Genomic DNA, 20,391 nt, shown 5'->3' with positions numbered 1-20,391 from the left:
CTGAGGGAGGGCGCTGGCCTGTTTTCTAAGTCACCACGGCCATTTCTGAAACATTATTTTTAAATGAATTAATTTCTTAAAACTTAATCTGTTGGAACGAGCTTCTCTGAATCCTATCCAGATAAGACTTTTGCCAGCCAGTCCAGAAGAGCAGCCTTAGTCATAACTCTCTTCCTGGTAAAGGACTGACTGATGTTTTGGCAGAATAGACCTTTGGGTGTGTTCCCAGTCAGTTTTCAGCTGCTGTTTTCAAACTGGTCAACTTCATTTGCGGTGAATACCTGTTGGTGATTTTTGATTTACACATTTCTGAATCGTTTCATGAGCTATAGCTTCCTTCTGCTTCTTCCTACATACGCTCAGATTACAGACCTGATAGGTAGCTTCAGTGGCTTGGCCCCTTATATGCCTCTACCCTCTTTTTTAATTACACAGAGTTTTTTGTTTTTTTGCCCATTGTAAATGCTCTTTTAGATTTAATTAAAAAATTAAATAGCACCTTTGTACCTTTAGTATATAGGAAGATAGATAAAATAAATTGACCAGTATTTTTCAGATTTTATATTCAGGACTGAAATTTTCAAAATTGTTTTTGACTCATCACTGTTCAGATATTTTTACATCATATATATACATATATAAGTACATATATATATATATATAAATCTCTGTGCCACAAAAAATGTTGGGTGAGACAGCATTCAAAATAATGCATTTAATAATGCATTAAAAACAGCCATTGGCGCTTGCCTCTGAGCAGGCTCTGTGTTATAGAATGCTACTCTTATTTTGAATTCAATTTTCAGGAATGAAGCTAATCTGGTTGGAGGCACAGTCTCCTTGACTCTCACCTTGAACCTCTTGATTCTTTGAGGTTGAAGACCGGTCCATTTTTGTCTCTCATTTTCTTCCAAGTCGATCACACCCATTCTATAAATTATGCTTCTGTTTTTCATATTTGCTCATGCACATTGACAACGATGGCTTGACAGAGATAGTAAATTAATACTGTGGAATCTGTATTGAGACTTTAGAGCCTAGAGCCATTTATATTGGAAAGAATTTGCAACTCAGAATCAAGAGAGCCATCTGTAAATCTAAATATGTGGGATTTTGCTGCACTTGTTGTTTTGCTGCCCAATTTTTCACCTTAACATAGTGTCTAATCATTTTCCATTAAGTATGGTATAAAATTGGGGGAATTTACCTTAGCATTTGAGAAGGTGTGTTGTGCTGATTTATTTCTTAAAATATACTGGCTGATGGCATCTATGTACACGCATCAGTCCTTAGTGCTGGAAGATCAGACACAGTGATCCAGATAAGATTGTTGTTTTCTATTTTAGAACTTACAGTTTAGTGGAAAAACCAGAAAATTAACAATTAAACAATTAAATATAAGCAGATATGACATAATGTTATATAATGATAAAATAGGATAGAGACAAAGAGGATTTCATGATAAAGATCTCTGATGGAAACTACTATTGCAAATTAGAGATTTTCTGAAGGAATGAGATTTTAGCCAAAACTCAAATAAAATGTAGGAGGGACATCATTGGTTGGTTGGTAGATGATTCATGGGAAAAACATTCACTGTCACTGTCACTGTCATCCTGTTGCTTATCGATTTGTTCGAGCGGGAACCAGTAATGTCTCTCATTGAGAGACTTATTTTTATTGTTTTTGGCATATCCAATATGCACAAGTAGCTTGCCAGGCTCTGCCATGTGGGCTCGATACTCTCCGTAGCTTGCCGGGCTCTCTGAGAGGGGCGGAGGAATCGAACCCGGGTTGGCCGCATGAAAGGCGAACGCCCAACCACTGTGCTATTGCTCCAGCCTGGGAAAAACATTATTTATATTATTGAATTTGTTATAAAAATTTACAGATATAAATCCATCAGTTCAGAACAATAATAGAATATATAATGTTTTTCTTTATAAATTCTACATAGTTACTTAATTCTCCCAAAATGTTTTCATTGATTTTTGCTGAACTCTTGTATTCATAACCACATTCTTATTCTGATTATCAGGAGGAGTTTCAAACATAAATGTTGACTGATATTTTCTTTTACATTAATGAGTATGAAGAAAGTGAAAAGACAGAGATAAAAATCTGGATTTTAGTCATTCATCAACAGCTAGAGTTAATTCTTTTTCTTGAGGAAAGTATTTTCAAATACTGGAAGAATATTTCCTCAAAGATTCACTATGTTCTGACTACAGATATAATATACTTTTCTGCATTATTGGTATTTCCATAAATCTCAAAAATCAACAAAACAAAACAAAACAAAAATAATCAAGCCCTGATTAGTAGTATTCACCAGTATTTACAAGCAGTGGGTATAAATACTCCACTATGATATTCCAATTTCAGCTGACAGCATGAAGCCACTGAATAAAGTGTTGGGAAGAGTAACACGCCATCCTGTGTTAGTTCTACCATAACAGTCTGATAGACACACTCTCAAGAGCACAGATGACAGAAAATAAAGCAAAATCATCTTGAGTAATTATTTCCTTTTGGATTGTTGGGGCCGTGGTATCTGCTGGTACTGAGGGGTTCTTCCTAGCTCAGTGCTCAGGAGTGATTTTTGGCGGTGCTGGGGCTTTGAATTGGGATCAGCTGTGTGCAAGGCAAGTGCCTTATCTTTGCGTTATGTCTCTGGTCCTTAGTGTGATTTACTGAGCTGTACATTCAGTCTCATGATATTCCTGAAACAAACCCACATGACTGCTGATCTGAGCTGGCCCCAGCGTTCCACAGAGCAGTGCACTTAGGTACGGGAGGGAAGAATCTGGGCAGATGGCTCTGCCTACGGAGGCTCTCCAGAAGGAACCATGCCAACACATTTGATGCACTGAAGGCCTTAGGAGATCAGAGTTGTGGGAACACAGTGGATGCAAACGGGAGGTGGACAGAAGACAACGTGAGAGTGGTCTTTGTGCTGTCGAGAGGTCACATTAAGGGGCAAGGGTGTGGCTCAGAGAACACCACACCCTTCAGGTATGGCCCCCTCTAAACATATGCATGCTGGGGCTGGAGTGATAGCACAGCGGGTAGGGCGTTTGCCTTGCACGCGGCCGACCCGGGTTCGATTCCCAGCATCCCATATGGTCTCCTGAGCACCGCCAAGGGTGATTCCTGAGTATAAAGCCAGGAGTAACCCCTGTGCATCGCCGGGTGTGACCCAAAAAGCAAAAAAAATAAAACCCAAAAAACAAAAAAAAAAACATATGCACGCTCTCCATGGAGATGCGGAACCCCTTATCAGCTATGTAACTTGGCGTGAGGCATCTACCCTTCTGGCCATCGTGCTTCTTATGCATGAGTTGAGAATATAGGCCAATGTACCTTTTAGCTTCCCTCTATAAGAATCTCTGGGTCTGTATAAGACTCCAAATGACTTTCTTAGAATACAGTGGGGCCTGGTGCCTATTGATTATGTGGAGACCCCTAAGCTTCTCCACTTGGCTCCCTGTCTATAAAGGTAGTGGTTAGCTTTTTTTAAACACCACGTTGACTGTATTCTCTCCATCTTCCACTTGCCTCTGATTCAGGTGCTTTGCTTCTGTGACTTACTTTATCCCATGAAACATTTGGGGAGGGTGGAGAAGGATCCTGATCCTTTCCAAAGTTGCTGCTGGCAGGCCTTCCAACTGAGGCACCCACTCACCTTGGCTCCTGTGCCTGTTGACTGGAAAGAACCAATTGGCCCCTCCCTTTCCCCCACTCCCACCCTACCTAAGATTCGGACTGGGTAAAGGCTGCAAATGGGAAAAGACTGAGAGTGGTTCTTGGATCTTCACCATGATCGGCCTCACTCCCAAATTAGGATCCTGTAACAGCTGGGTGTTTTCTAGGCTGTTCAGATGGAGGGTGAGCGAAGATCTCAGAGGGGAAACGAAACAGCTACATATCCGTTCTGAAACATTGGAACTGTGCTTTTCTGACCTGCAAACTTTCTGCCTCAGAGATAATGATAGTTGTCAGAAACTTCCATTGTTCTAGTAGTTCGGATTTCAGGCCCTGTTTCCATCTATATCTAAGGTCAACCCTTCCTTGGTCAAATTATCTGCCTATCAGTCAATTTCAGCATTTTTATTTTATTTTATTATTTTTTTAAATTTTATTTATTATTATTTTTTAATTTTTTATTGAGTCACCATGTAGAAAGTTACAAAGTTTTCAGGTTTAAATCTCAGTTATACAATGCTCGAATACCCATCCCTTCACCAGTGCTCATATTCCACCACCAAGAATCCCAGTATAGCTCCACCCCGCCCCCTCACACCCCTAACCCCCCCACGCCCCTAGCCCCCCCACCCTAAGACCCCCCCGCCTCTGTAACTAATAAATTTCACTTTACTTTCACTTTGATTGCATACAATATTTCAACAAAACTCACTATTATTGTTTGGAGAGTCTCTCCCCTAAGGTCAGACCTGCTGAAAAGGAAGCATTAGATAATTTGTTTTCCATTGCTGAGGATGAAGAAGTGTGAGGTCGAGTGACCACACTTAGCGGCCTCTCAGTTTTGGGTTTCTGTAATTTAGTATTTTAGTAACTAAGTCCAGAGAGATATCTGCCAGAAGTTGCATCGTTGCCAACTTGTACTTCTCAGTTACATTATATTCCACATATGAGTGCAATCTTTCTATGTCTGTCTCTTTCTTTCTGACTCATTTCACTCAACATGATACTTTCCATGTTGATCCATTTATATGCAAATTTCATGACTTCATGTTTTCTGACAGCTACATAGTATTCCATTGTGTAGATGTACCAGAGTTTCTTTAACCAGTCGTCTGTTTTGGGGCACTCTGGTTTTTTCCAGATTCTGGCTATTGTAAACAGTGCTGCAATGAACATAGAAATACATATGCCATCTCTACTATACTGTTTTGCCTCTCCGGGATATATTCCCAGGAGTGGTATTGCTGGGTCAAATGGAAGCTCAATTTCTAATTTTTTGAGAATCATCCATATTGTTTTCCAAAAGGGCTGAACCAGTCGGCATTCCCACCAGCAGTGAAGAAGAGTCCCTTTCTCCCCGCATCCACGCCAACACCGGTTGCTTTTGTTTTTTGGGATGTGGGCCAGTCTCTGTGGTGTGAGATGAATTTTCCGCATTTTTAAATGGAAGATGATGGAATAGTCACTATTGTGTTGGGAAACTCTTAAAATTGGTTGAATTCATATGTTACATGGTATTCATATAATGTGGCAGTGTAGAAGCACCATCATTTCTAAATCATTTTAAAGCATCTTAAAAATCATTTTAAATCATCATTTTAAAGCACCTCTTTAAAACAATCTCTGACTTAGCAGTTAATGTAACAAAAACACCACAGGCTGGTGGCTTACTTTTTTGGACAGATAAATGTTTGAATCCATAATGATCCTTGCTCTGAAGATGTGCCAATATTGCCACTTCCATTTACAAGGGGTCAGCATAACTAGATCTATCATTCCCAAAATTCAGGGTTCTGGGATCTATTTATATTTTAGAATTTTTGTCATTTCTATACAAGAATTCTAAATTTCACCTCAGGAACTAACCTGATTTAGCATAACTTTTTCTTATAATTTATTAAAAATATGAATGCTTCCTAAAATAACCCATCATATTTATGCAGAAGTCATGCTAATATTCTCTGTGTTTTTGTCATTTTACTATATTTGTTGCTGAAGTGAGCACTGAGCTTAATTTGTAATTTAAATAATTCTATTACTTTAGCATTTGAGGGGAATTAACTTAACCTCTTCAGGCTCCTCAAGCTTCCTCACCAAGTCAAAGGAAATAATAACAATGACAATAATGTTAACAGCAATGATAATGAGAATCAGCTCAAAGTGTGGTTAAGACTTACATGAATAACCTTTTTGAAGTAGTGAGATACTTAGCATGACATTTGACTGATCATATCATTAGCAACATCATAAACGTCATCACCAAGAATATCATCACCCCCAACGAAATCAATACCTACATCATCTTCAGAAAGGTCATTATCACCAAGATCATTATTGCCAGTTTCATCACCAAGGTCATCATCAACATCATTACCAAAGTTATCATGCAGCATTACCACCAACAACTTTCCCATCACCAATAATCTCATCCCCACCAATGTCTTCACCGTCACCATCATCCCTTGAGAAGACACTATCTCCGAGGGGTTAAAGTGCTGAGCTAAAGCTGAGCTTGCTCATGTAGGAAGTGCCATACATGGACAAAGGATGCTTTCATGTTTGTTTGTGTTTTTTTGTGTGGGGGTCGGGGAGGGCAGGTCACATCTAGTGATGCTCCAGGGTTACTCCTGGCTCTGCCCTCAGTAATTACTCGTGGTTGGGGGACCTTTTGGGATGCCCCTGATTAAACCCAGGTAGGCCATGTATGTGCAAGACAAATGCCCTCCTCACTGTACTATGGTTCCAGACCCACTCTTGTGTTTTATTTTGCATGGTATGCTATTTGGGAAGGATTTGTCCCTTCTATAGAGACTCCTTTCTTTTATTGACTGTAAGATATAGTCAGTGGGGAAAGTACTTGGTTTGAACCTAAGTTCTGTTGTTTTTTTTTAAATCCTTTCTCTTAATTAACTAACCTTGAGCATGACCTTGGGCTATTCAACTTCCCCCAGGGAATCATCTGGCAAATGAGGGTGTTAAGCTATGTCAGGGCATAGTTTTCTCTGAATGCTATAATAGTCATTCATTTATTTATTGGGCTCAGTTGATTTAAATAGATTTGTACATATTTACTACATGTGCTTTATGACTTTTGGAGCTATATAGAGTGGTGTTCAGAATAAATAATTGCTTGCTTTATATTATGTATTATAATAGATAATATAATTAACTGTCATTGTTACTTTCACTGTCATCCCCTTGCTCATCGATTTGCTCGAGCAGGCACCAGTAACGTCTCCATTGTAAAACTTGTTGTTAATGTTTTTGGCATATTGAATACGCCACAGGTAGCTTGCCAGGCTTTGCCATGTGGGCTAGATGCTCTCGGTAGCAGTATACTATATTATTATGTATTCTATCAATGAATCCCAATTTGTCTACTTTATCCCAGCTATTTTTAGTGTAGTTATAAGGAAAGTATTTTCTTTGGTAACATACATTTTTATTAAAATTGTATTGTGTGTATTTTCCACATTGATGCCTTTCTATAGATTTATTAGCTTTAAATGGCTTTTAGGAAAAAAAATATCTGCACAATCACCTTCCCTTTCTCCAGTCCTTATCACACAATTCTTTGTAGATATCCTGTTAGACTAGAACAACAATTATTATACTTCCATGTGGAGATAAGGCCTTTGAAGGAAAATAAAATGGGACAAGGGGTTAGAGAGTGACTCGAAGGGGAAGCAGCTGATTTAGAAAGGGAACAATAGCACAGAGACCCCCTGCAGGAAACAGAGGCCTGAACCATGTGAAGGTCTGGAGGAAGAATATTCTAGGCGGAAGGAGCAGAAAACACAAGGGTGGAAATGAGTTTGAAGAGTTCAAATGCTTGGCAGAGAAAGAGGGCCAACAAAGCTGGAGGGGGAGTGGAAGATTCTATTGCCGAGATCCTTGAATGAATGTCCCTTCTCTTCTCGTTTCCAAAGTCGAATTGCTTCATTCTCAGAGTGGCTGTGGACAGTGATGTGATGGAGAGCTGAATCATGGATATTCTCAGCCAGTGGCTTTTCTGGTATGAGACTGATTTGATTTAAAGAGAAAGGGAAATTGGAGATGCTTCCTCCTCTGTCTAAAAGTATTGGTTAGCTTCACGGATAAGAATACATTGACCATTAGATGGAAAATAACTTTTTGGAGTCCGTGGCCTCCATCAATTATACTGGCGGGTGGAGCTCCCTGAGGTGACCTCTTAAGGGGCAGAGCCTGCATCTCAGTCCTTGTCCCTATCCAGTGGATGAGTGACTGAGACTTCCAGTCTATGCCGAGGCTCCAGGATTAAGGGCGACAGTTCCCAACAGCTGTTCCAAAGATTTCACAGCAGGTCCAAGTTAGTGTCAGAGCTCTAGACAAAGTCCATGTCTGTAGAGATGATTCCAATTCTTGTGTTTGTGGCATATTCCTTCTTATCCCTAATGTCTTAGGAGGGTCTTTAACACTCTGGGAATGTTACCTAGCCAATCACTAGTTTTGTATTTGACATGAGTCTCATAGAAACTGTATTTATTCCTTCAGCATAAGGCGGCTGGTATTAAAAGTATAATCTTGAACATGTGAAGAGAGTCCAAGAGATCTACTGTATTTAAAAATTTTATTCTCATATCTGAGAGCAGGATTGGATTTTGATGTGATGAATCTCCCTTTGGACTTGTCTCTGAGTTTGCTTACCAACGGAAACATTTTCCCCCTATCTTTAGAATGAAGATGGAACAAATTATTGGCTAGAAAATAGTGTTGTGGGCCAGGTATGTGACCCAAGCGGTAGAGCACACGTACCGGGTCCTGAGTTCCATTCCCAGGCCACATCACCTCCTTCCTCCAAGCATCACTGGGTGTAATCAGGTGGGTAGAGTGGGCCAGTAACTATTCCCAGAGTTACATGTACCAGGTCCAGCATCACCAGAAGTGATCGCAGCTTTCCCCGCTATATCCCCACCAGAGCTATATGAAAGCAAAAGTGGTATGTATTAATTAGGTGAAATGAGCTACTAGAAGAACAACTCCAAATGTTTTTTTTTTTTTGGCTTTTAGCAGAATAATCCCTCCTCCCCACATTCGTGTGATGATGCACACAGGTTGGAGGGGGAGGGGATGGGTATCTGCTCTACTCATTCCTTTGGGGATCTCCTCAGGGACCAGTAAGCCTGCTCTACTGCCCAGGGCTTCCAAGGATTCTCTGCATCCAGTTAGCCCCCAAAGGCAGTGAGAAGGCAAATGGAGCCTGGTGGATTCCACTCCCTCTTCTTAGTGGACCTGATCAAGGGGCTCCTGCTCCACGCAAGAGGTCTAGAAATGGGGTCAGTGAGAACTTTGATGTGGGTTCTGCACCCTAAGTTTCTCAAAATGCTTTCCTGTCCCCCTGCCTCCCCATGGTTTCATGTAAGAGGTGATTAACAATAAACTCCTTGGCCCTGACACAAACCTAATGGAGAGCAAAGTTTGAACTGAGGGGGTGTGGGGAGATGCAGACTCTGCATTTGTGTATTTTGTTTATCTGTGTTTCATCCTCCTTATGTGAACTTGTCATTCCCAACCTAGCCAATGCCTGATGTTTAAGATTCCCTAGCTTAGAAAGGAGAGGGTGAAGTTATAGGGAAGTAAACATGATAAATGCTCCTCTCCTTCTGCTTTCTCTACCTTTGGCACCTTTTCAAAGAGGAATTAAATTAATAACTTGTTGATTTGTAACTCTTGCCCTTTAAACATGTAAGCTCTCAGCACGCTGGATGTCAGCATCATTAGTCAATACATCAATACTCTTAAGGAGTCTGTTCACTTAACTAATAAGGCAAGGCCAGGGTTGTTTTTTTCCTCTGTCCTTGGCCAGTGGAGCCCATGCCCTCTATGACGAATCGTGGAGGCTGCCCAGGAAGTGCTGGTGACGGATGGCTTCGCTGCTCGACTGCTGATGACCTGTGTGAGCCTCTTCCCTTTCCTAGTCCTCTTCCTTTTCCTGGTGACCAATCTCTGCGGGGCTTGGCATCCTTATAAGTGTAACACAAAGAGCTTCACATTTGCTGGGCTTCGGGGGTGGAGGACTGTGGCATTGTTCCTGTTTCTCTTATCGTTTGGTTTAATAATTCCAATTTCCTTATATTCCCGTGGGAACCTGGAAGCTTTTAAAAAACTCCTGACTGTTGCAAACAGTGTGGGTTGCAGATAACCCAGGGCCAGGGCAGAAGGGCTCTTTGAGGTGCACAAGATTGGATTGTTTCTATAGTTACACTGGCATCACACTTGTACTACCATTTCCAAATATTTAGGGGAGGAATCTCAAATACAACACTAGGGAGCATGGAATACGACTCAGGAATCCAAAGAAAGAGACGTGAATGGTTTTAGCTCTTTTAAAAAAAAACATACCAGTGGTGTGAAGATCTCACCTAAGAGGAAGCCCATCCTTATAAAACCATTTTCAGGCATTAGAAGGAGTAACATAATAAGGTGGTAGGTACAGGGTATCCTTTATTTCTCCGAACAGGCTGTCTCCATCTTACAGATGAGTAAACTGAGGTCTAAAGTGGTTAGACAGCTTGACCCAAATCAAGGGCAACTGAGCAAGGAGTCAATTCAGGTTCATCTTCACAGCTCTTGGGTACCTGTGGGCTGTTTGTAACAGGTGTGTGGGTTGGGAATGACAAGTTCACGTAATATCAGACCAGGAGAACAGGAATGGCATTACTGACAAGGGACCAGATTTGGGAAGGAAGTATGAAATGGAAAATTCCACCTGTGTTCATTGCTCATGTGTATGGAAAACACACAAAGCAGTCTATGGGATTCCATGACCAACAAAGAAAAGGCTTGGATCTTCTAAAGTAGGGCTTCAGCACGACCTACGGACTGAAGGAAGGCTTGCACTGAGGAGAGAGCTAGGAGGGAATGGAGCCATCAGAGAGAAGCGAGCCAGGGGGCCTGGGGAAATGTGTGAGTTATTATTCATCCTGTAGTCTTGGAACCCCTGTAGCTCTGGCTTTTTCACTGGGGGCGACTTTGCCTCCCAGAGAACACTTGTCAGTGTCTGGAGACATTTTTCACTGTCACAGGAGTTGGGAGAGTTGTTGGGCAGAAGCCAGGTATGCTGCAATACGCAGGACAAAAGTGGACAGTCACTCACCATGTAGGATTCTCTAGGCCTCTTAGATGATGGGATTCTCAAACATGAGAGTGAAAAGACCCGCAGGGATTCACGAAAGCCTAGCTGTGTGCCGGGCACTGAGAGACAGTGCAGGGGTTGAGACGAGGAGCGCCAGCTGGATCTGCACAGTCCATACCAGGAGTAAACCGTGGGAATTGCCTGGTGTGGTCTCCCCCCAAAACAAACAAAACAACAACAGCCAAGATTTCCACCCCCCAAAAAACTAACCACAACAACCTTGACTGGGTTTGCAATGAAAATCAGGATCCCCATATTGCTTTTTTCCTTCTTTTGGTTAGCTTCATGAGTCTGTGCTTAATTTTTCTTATCTGTACATCAGATAAAAGATATTAGAATCCAGGGGAAGAACAAATAAGTTACGAACATTTCAATGATGATTTTTTTTGGCTTTTTTGTGTCATACCCGGCGATGCACAGGGGTTACTCCTGGCTCTGCACTCATGAATTATTCCTGGCGGTGCTCAGGGACCATATGGGATGCTGGGAATTGAACCCGGATAGGTCCCATGCAAGGCAAATGCCCTACCCGCTGTGCTATCGCTCCAGCCCCTCAATGATGATTTTTAACATGTTTGCTGTGAACAGATTCATCTTCAAGCAGAGCAGACCCCCACATACTCCTAAGCAAATAAAACACTTTGGGGAGGAAGATGCCTTTACTTAGCTTGTCTGTTACACTGAGGCTGCAGAATCCTTGTTTCAGAACTAATTCCTGCCTGCTGGCACATTATTTTTTGTAGGAAAGTGATATTTCTGGAGTGTCCATTTAATTTATACTGGGAGTATATAGCTCCATGTGGTAAAGAGCAACAGTATCGCCAAGGTCAACATATTGCTGAATATAAAATAAATTCGCCAACCCTGACTTAGCCCACAAATGTGGCTCACTGTCAATACTGAGACAGTATTAGAATATCTCATTAAAGGGGCTGGTGCTCATTGGATTCATTGAATTCAATGAATTGAATGAAAACAGGTGTTCATTGAGTTCATTTTAGACAATTTGGGGATGGGGGTGGGGTGGTGCAAGGACTCTGTATATTTCTGGCTTTATTTTCTAGATTAATGTTTTAAAATTATAGTTTATATTATGTATCTACAATAATGTTGACATTCATCAGTTTTTTCAAGGGCTCACAGCATCTGGGGGTACGAGACCACCCATTGGTTCATTCTAAACCAGACTTTCACAGATGAGCAAACTGGAAGCCAGAGATATTGAGTGATTTGTCTGAGGTCCAACAGATGTTAGGTCACTTGTACCATGCAGCAGTAATGAATTTTTTAGTCATAGATGGTAAAAAGCAGCAGCATTGCCAAGGTCAACATATTTCTGGATATAAAAGAAATATTATTTATTTAAATATTTCTCCCATTTTGAACAGAGGCTGAGCTCGACAAGACCTTTGGATCTCTATCAATTACAATGATATTTGTTGATCTGAGAGGACTACATATGAGTTCATACGAGAGGGTCATATGTGTTCTCTGTGATGGTGGTTCTCATTATACGTAAACAGTGGAGAATTTCAGTTGTGCTAGAGATGTTTTTATGACACTTAAAAAGTTCCCTTCATATTTCAGTGATAAGTGCAGGTAAACAAAGGTCCCAGTGGGTTGTTGGATAATAGTAATTTCTAGGCTCTTAAAACTCACATATCTGTCTCAACATTTATCTCGACAGAAATCCACAATTGGGAGGACCCTCTGGCCAGGTTAGTGCATTAGAGAAATGGAATCTTTCCTTTCTCCACATTTGTAGTGAAGCAAGGTACCATCTTGCCCAGTAGGCCTGAGTCTTTGAGTTTTTTCTCTGTGATGATTTCCTCTCCAAGAGTGTTTATCATCTGCTAGCTGGGTATAGTAACAGTATTCTCTATGAATAGAGAATAGCATTTTTTATTTATTAATTTATTTTTTGATCCACATCTGGTAGTGCTCAGGGATTACTCCTGACACTGGCTCAGGGATCACTCTTGGTGGGCTCGGGGGACCATATGGAATGCCGGGGGTTGAACCTGGGTCAGCCACATGCTGTATTATGTCTCTAACTCAGGCTTAATATTTTTCTTTAAAAAATTGCATCAAGCATTTTACAATAGATACATCCAATTTTGAAACTGTGCATAGCTCAACTCAGGGTGTGTTATTTATGTCCGTCTGTCCTTCCTTCCTTCCTCCTTCACTTCCTTCCTTTTTTCTTTTCTCCCTTTCTTCTTTTCTTCTTTCCTTCCCTTTTTTTTCTTTCTGTCTTTGATTAATACCTGGCAGTGATCAAGGCTGACTCTGGCTCTGTGCTCAGGGATCATTCTTGGTGGCGCTCAGGGAACTATCTGTGGTGTCAGGGATCAACCTGGGTCAGCAGTCTGCAAGCCAAGTGCCCTACCGATTGCATATCTCTCCAGACCTGTGTGTAGTAATTCCCTTCTTTTACTTAATAGGCTTCCTTCCTCTCTCACGTACTTTCTAAATAAAACTATTGTACTTCCAAATTTTTCACAGTACTTGATAAATTCTAAGAGATCAGTAAAGATCAGCTGTAATTATATTTCTATAATTATTGTCATTTTATTTTCAAAGGCATCTGGCTTCTGGAAGGTTTTTCAGTTACTTTTCTTTTCGAGTAACCCCTTTGCCACCCAGTGATTGTGTGCTCAAAGAAACCCTCCTCTCTGTGCCTCAGATTCCTGCTCCAAATAAAATGAAATCAGCCTTTCCCAACTCTACACGCCGAAGTCCTCAGTAAGATTCTGAGTTTGGTTTTGTTCCCCTCATCATTCAAGACTCTAAAGGAACTGCAGTAGGGAAAAGCTATGTGAGCCTATTGAGTATGCAAAGAACATTTCTCACGATGTTGATTCGCTTGCAAAGTCTCACCCCTATAATCAAATCGAAGTAATTAGGAGGGGAAAATAGAAATGAGGCATTGTGGCAGCTTCAGCCTTGTCATGTTGCTAATGGCTTTCTAAATGTAGTTTAATATCTGATCAACTCGTCCTTTTTCAGTGGGGTCTGGATGTATCACCCACATATAATACCCATCTTCACAAGAATGGGATCCTTGCTTTCTGTAGTAATAATTTCCAGAACTCAGCTGATCACAAGTCAAAAGTGGCAAACAAGTTTCAAGTTCTGTATCTTTGTCTGAAGCTTTGTTAGAAATCTGAAGTAGATCTTTCAGCCATCAAAGCACTTTCTATCTTGAGGATTTAATAAGAGTATAATAGACCACTTTACTCAGCCCGGTGCCCTCATCTGTGTAATGGGATATACTGTCTTGGGTTGTGATAGGACTTTGATGGGATAGTGCATAACCTGGTGCTTGGTAATTAGTAACCCAAAAATGTTATTTTATGGTTATTATTGTCCAAAAATATTTCTGGTTGGGCACAATTTTAATCAGGGTCTTTTTTTGTTGAAAACATTCAGAGTTTTGAATTTAGAAGATTGTCTTTGATCTCACAGCAATTAGCAAAATCTTTTAATGGACTAACAACAACAACAACAGATATCCCAAAGAACTCAGGCAATAGAGAGAAAGAATTGCGTATTGACGTACTTTGTGGAGCTCAATAATGTTGTATCAGATCCAGGATGGAAAAAGGATGTTGCTGTAATCACTGTGATGTGATAGTCTAAAAAAATAAACCCAACAATAGGCCAGTGTGCTGGCCAGCAGGAAGCCCCAACAATACCCCCACCTTTTTCCTGGACCTTACCCGGAGTTCCTTCCAGGCAACACAGATAACCGACAAGTGATAAAGTTGCGGACGAGGTTTGGTGCCAGCTGAAAATAGAAGACTCGGTGTCAAACTGTTATCTGATCAGAAAATGGACTTAGCAAACACCCTTCACAAGGAGACCTTTTTCACCTGGCCGTCGCTCTGAGTCGTGGTGACGCATGGAGCTCGGCTCACCTGGAATGTCAACACAGGCACACATCTAGCTCCAGGGTCATTATCACACTCTTTAAGAAGTCCTTGAGTGGGAAGTCATGCAAAGACTAATCCTGGCATTGTCTGGAAACAACTCTGGGCCTTTAGTACCCACCAGTTGGGTAATCAAGGAGGCAACGCTGGCCCCAAATCATAATTACCCCCATGACTTAACGTGGATTGGGAACCTGGGAAAATGACTGATCCCTTCTGAACCTCAGTTTCCTCATCTGTCAAGTGGGAGATAGAAGACCATGTCAATCCCACTGAATTATTTAGATCCTGTTAGATTTTGCAGGCAAAGTTCTCAGTATATCTTAATAACAGATAAATAATGAGCATTATCAATTACACTTCTATGAAAGATAGCTTTATCTCCATTTTTAGAAGTGAGAAAATTGGCCCCATGCTGTTAATATAGGTTTTGTGAGCCTATAAATTCTGGGTACTATTTAATTTGGTTGAGGAGAAAGATGATAAATACACAAATACAGACAAGTTCTACTCTAGTGGGTGCTTTGTCTCAGAGAGGAGGTTGAGGACGTGAAGAGAGGAAAGGCACTGGGAGGTAAGAGGCTGTGTGTTTGGGTAGAATGATCAGAAGAGTCTCCCTGGGGAGGACACAGTCGTGCAGAAACCTTCAGGAATGGAAGAACAAGACATCCTCCAGCATCCACATCTCCAAGGATGAGTGTCCAGGCTGAGGAAACCGCCTGCAGACGCTCTGCCTATTATTCTGCGGGGGATGTCAGGAGCTCTGGTTCCTGGAGCAGAGTGAGCCAAGTAACAGTGGAAGATTGGGTCAGGTCACAGGAAACCAGTTTTTTGAGACCAAGAAGGATATTAGTGATTTTATCCAGTGGGATGTCACTGGTGACTTCTGAGCTGATATTTTGCAATTGTTGTCGGTGGTGATGGCTGTGATGGTGGGGGTGATGGGTTGTCTCATGCACCATGGTGCTTATGCTAACTCTTCCTGGCTCTGTGTTCAGGGATCACTCCTGGCAGTGCTCAGGGAACCATGTGGGGTGCCAGGGATCAGACCCAGATTGGTCACATCCAAGGCAAACGCCTTAATCACTGTACTATTGCTTTGTCTCTGAGCTGAATTTATTTTAAATCCAAATTCAATTCTGAATGAAGCTCACCAAGAAATCTGTGGAGGGAGCTACATGTGGGGCAGCAGGATGGAACAGAGACAGCTATCTGGAGACTTTGTCTATTAAATCAAACAAAGTCAGTGACTTGAATTGGGATAGTACACTGGACGTGGGTAGAGATGAGGGAAGACAGTAAAGACCGAAAAAGAAACATTGGTCTATTCATTCGCAATCCTGAAAGAACAGCTAGTCTACCAGGAAAGAGATGTGTCAAAGGCCATTCAATTCTGGAGATAAGAGATATTTTCTGGAGATTAAGAAAACAAGAGAATATCATGAGCTGGCCTGGGTAACAGAACATTAAAGAGATTATGGAACTTCAAATATGCCTTGGAAAATTGGAATAAGAAGACAAAAGCAGGATGTCACCTAATTTTAAAAGATTATATAAGGAATGACTCATACACAACAAACAATATGAAAAGTCTCTAAATATTTAGGCTTTTTCTTTTTATTGCTTTGCAAAATAATGCTGCAGCAAATATCCACGTGGCCTCCGGTCAGTCAATTAATCATTTTGGGCCTCCATTTCTTCATATAAAACAGAGAGACTAACAATATCTACCTTGTATTACTGGTATGAGGATTAAGTGGGTTAATATATGTAAAGTGATTGCAACAGAATCCAATGCATATTAAATAGGGTATAAATGTGAACATTTCTGTATTTAAGAGCACAGTAACTGAAGCATAGAGTGTTCACATTTTAAATATAAATAAGGCTTTCCCCTGCTTCCTCTGGGTTTCAGAGAAGTTTGTTAATTCCTATATTGACCCAGCCTAATTGTTACTCAGAGGGATTCTACCAATTTATAATCCTTTAAGTAATCAGAGTATGAGAATATCTACTTTCTACAATCTCACCAACACTTGGCATTACTAATCTTGCAATTTCTTTTTAGTGAAGCAAGATAGTTTTTATTGAACAAACTTACTTAAAAAGATGTGAAGAGGACAGAAGGAAGGAATATCTGTTCAAGAGAGAACACGGGCTGGAAAAACAAGCTAGAAAGATACATGTTCAAGAAAGACTATGAGCTTGAAGTGCAAGCTTAATCTTGTCAATTTTACCCAAGCTGATGGATTCAAAATTTGACTTGCACTTTCTTGACTAGAGATGCTCAAAGTTCTTAGTTCCAGGCCACCCTAAAATACCCCCCACAATTTGAAGACCTTAAAGAACCTCATTTCTGTAGGTTGTCGGAGATTTATTATGTGAGATGTGAAAGCTGAGGAAAAAAAATGAGTATTCAATTTAAAATGCAAGATTCAGACTGTTATATGTTAATGTAAATGTAAATATTCTTAAATAAAAATTGCATTTTCTCAAACAAATTATAAGTGAAGTGAGTAAACTGGCATTTGGGAGCATATTTGCACATCTCTTTAATGCTTGCTTGTTAGAAGGGAGATTGAAATTTTCATAACCCTTTCTGCCTCTAGTCTGCAGATATGTTGTATTGGTTGAAGCAAGTATGTAGAAAATCAGCCTCACATAGGTTGTGGTTAGAAAAGGGAGGATTATTCTAATAGCTTTAGGAAATAAATCTTCTTTGTTCCTATACCAAAGCTCTCGGAGTAGAAGTTTCTTGTATCATTGAACTTTTCATGTTTCATCATATTAAAATTCATTAGTCTATCCTGCACTTTGAATGGATATTTTACCCACTCATGAATTTATAATATCATGCATTGGTTATTTGGAAAATATTGGCTCACTGAATATTTTGAATATTTGCAAATCTTCCAAATTTGACACTTTTCATTATACAAGAGCAAAAAAATCACATTTGTTAATATCACCATCAATCTCCTGAGAAAAGTCTTTAAGTATTGGGAAGCTGTCAAGCTCACAGTGGCAGATATAAATTTGCCATAATTTAATTTTTTTACTAAAGCTCAAAGTTTATCATTGGCAACAAATTCCCTCACTTGTTTTCCTTGAAGTGATGGGTTCACTTTGTTCAATTTTGAGGAAATGCTTGCCATACAAACATCTGTTTGTCAGTTCTTCCAGCTAAAATAGTATTGTCTGTCAGTGTTTCACTGTCACTGTCACGGCTATCCCATTGCTAATTGATTTGCTCTAGTGGGCACCAGTAACGTCTCCATTTTGAGACTTGTTACTGTTTTTGGCATATCAAATACGCCACGAATAGCTTGCCAGGCTCTGCCCTGCCAGTGAGATATTCTTGGTTTCTTGCAAGGGTCTGCCGTGCAGGGAAGATAGTCTCCAAGGCTCGCTGGGAGGGGCTGAGGAATCCAATCCAGGTCAGCCCCATGCAAGGCAAATGCCCTACTGCTGTGCTATCACTCCAGCCCATCAGTGTTTCAATAAAATAAATAAAATGTTAATAATAATTAATAAAATCATATAAAATAGTGTTGTCTGTATGTCAGTATTCAAATACATGAATAAAATATTTAACAATTTAATAGCATAAAAATAAATAAAATAGAGTTAAAAATAGTATTAATCTTCCAGTTTAAAGAGTTTGTCCATTCTTCCAGCTAAAATAGTATTGAGTGGAAAAGCCGGAAGTTGAGCTTGCAATAATCACAGATGCACTCTCTAGAGTTAGCATCCAATCTTCCAGCTTACCAATAATAAAAAGACTCAGTGATCTAGAGATATACAGTGACATTTAATTCTTTTACTGCTTCAAGATTTTTTAACTCCGAGTGCATGACAGTAAGGATTACAATGACTCCTGTATAGTTTATTTTATTTTGATTTTCTACTAAGGCATTAAGTCTACGAAGTCCAGTTTTTTTCTTGTCATCATTGTGCAGTATCATTGTAAATGTCAGCACAGAGAAGAAAGTGAATTATGTAAAAATGGTAATGATAATAATTTTGATCTTGTGTACCTCCCCAAGTGATCCTATGTATCATTTAAGGACTACATCTGGATAATGCTGAGATTGAACACATTTTTGTCTTTGCTTTCCCCTGTAAACAGGCCAGCCATATCCTTTGCCAATATTTCTAGTGAGTTGTTTTTTCCTTATTGATTTTAGAAGCAATGTATCTACTGAGAATAGTGTTCCTTAATATGCAAGCATTGTAAATATTTTTTCACCAATAGGGCAAAGTCTAAATAATTATATGCATTCATACATACTAAAGCACTACATAGCCTAGAATATACTAACATAGAAAAGCCTAAATGATACATCTTATGGTAAAAATTGTATTTCACAAATTGTTGACTGCATAAAAAAAGAATTGTTGAGTGCATTACTTATAGTCTTCTCCCCTGCACAAAAGATTTATAGAAATATATATGTATATATTACATAATATATGTGCAAGAGTTACATATATATAATGATAGTGCATCTAAAACATATTTTTTGTAATGTGAATATTTAAATATACAGAAAATAAGCAATATCTGAAAGATGATACAAATTATAACTGCTAGTAATTATCATCTCACCAAAAAGGAGATGACTCATTATAGGGAGTTATATCAGTTATGATTTTTTATTCATTTTATTTGTTTTAAGTTTTATAAAGATGAAAGATTTGATTTTAGGAGCTAAGATTAATATGTTTTTAGAATAATATAGTATGGCTTCTTAATCCAGATTGTAGTCCACAAGAGAAAGTCTTTCTATTCATAGGCAATAGAATAATGGTGTGTCTACTGAAGAAATAGTTATATTTTCTAGAAGCTAGAGGGTTTTGTTTTGCTTGCTCCCTCCTGGGAAGTAGACATGTGAGAAGATGCTTACCTATCCTGTACGGAAATGTGGACCAAAGTTTGCACTAAACTCAGGGTGAACATTCCTTTTTTCTATTTTCTAAATTCTGACCAACTAATATAAATAAGCTTAATTCAATATTTACATAAATCCAGGGTTACAGCAACCACTGTTAGTGAAATATTTGGATCGGTTTGTTTGATTTAAATATTGGTGACTGACTTTTCTAATGGTCCTTTTTTTTCATATTTACTGCAGAAAACAAACAGCCCCCCCCCCCATGGGACCTTTTAAGGGTCTTAAAAATAAATGTCACTCTTTCACTGAGTTCATATAAGAAATGAGATCCATAAAATCCTAAAGGTAGTTCATGTCAAATTAAGAAAAGCTGAAGCAAGTTCATTTCCTAGGTATTTTATTCTGAAGTTGTACATTATCTCTTATCATGATTTATAGCAATGGAACGTGTGATTGGTAATGATCACAAATATTCATGTGACATCTTTTGTCCAGATGATTAACCCACGTACTGTGACAATGAGCTTCCCTACAAGTGGTCTGGCTCTCTCAGCCCCTGGGTGCAAAAGTTTAGCACTTCATTGCGCTGTAGCTATGCATGGAAGGAGGAAAGGCTCATCCTGTTTATTCCCGTTGGCCCTGGAACCCTGAAGCCCCATGACTTTGCCAGCTCATGGAACATTTCCTTCCTCCCGCGTCCTGG

The 20,391-nt window shown here is 39.8% G+C and overlaps 1 protein-coding gene and 1 non-coding gene across 11 annotated transcripts in view; one reads left to right on the top strand and one right to left on the bottom strand.

Annotated features, from left to right (window-relative positions):
• LDB2 (LIM domain binding 2) overlaps nt 1–20,391 on the top strand; it is a 356,217-nt gene that overhangs the window by 25,653 nt on the left and 310,173 nt on the right. The window lies entirely within an intron of this gene.
• On the bottom strand, nt 5,604–5,710 carry LOC129405300 (U6 spliceosomal RNA). Its single transcript, XR_008630473.1, has one exon. It is a non-coding gene; the product is annotated as a U6 spliceosomal RNA (small nuclear RNA).

Source organism: Sorex araneus, chromosome 5 (genome assembly GCF_027595985.1).
Source record: "Sorex araneus isolate mSorAra2 chromosome 5, mSorAra2.pri, whole genome shotgun sequence".
In the NCBI taxonomy this organism is placed as follows: Eukaryota; Metazoa; Chordata; class Mammalia; order Eulipotyphla; family Soricidae; genus Sorex; species Sorex araneus.
Note: the sequence above shows the minus strand (reverse complement) of the source record. Positions and strands in the feature narration are given on the sequence as shown.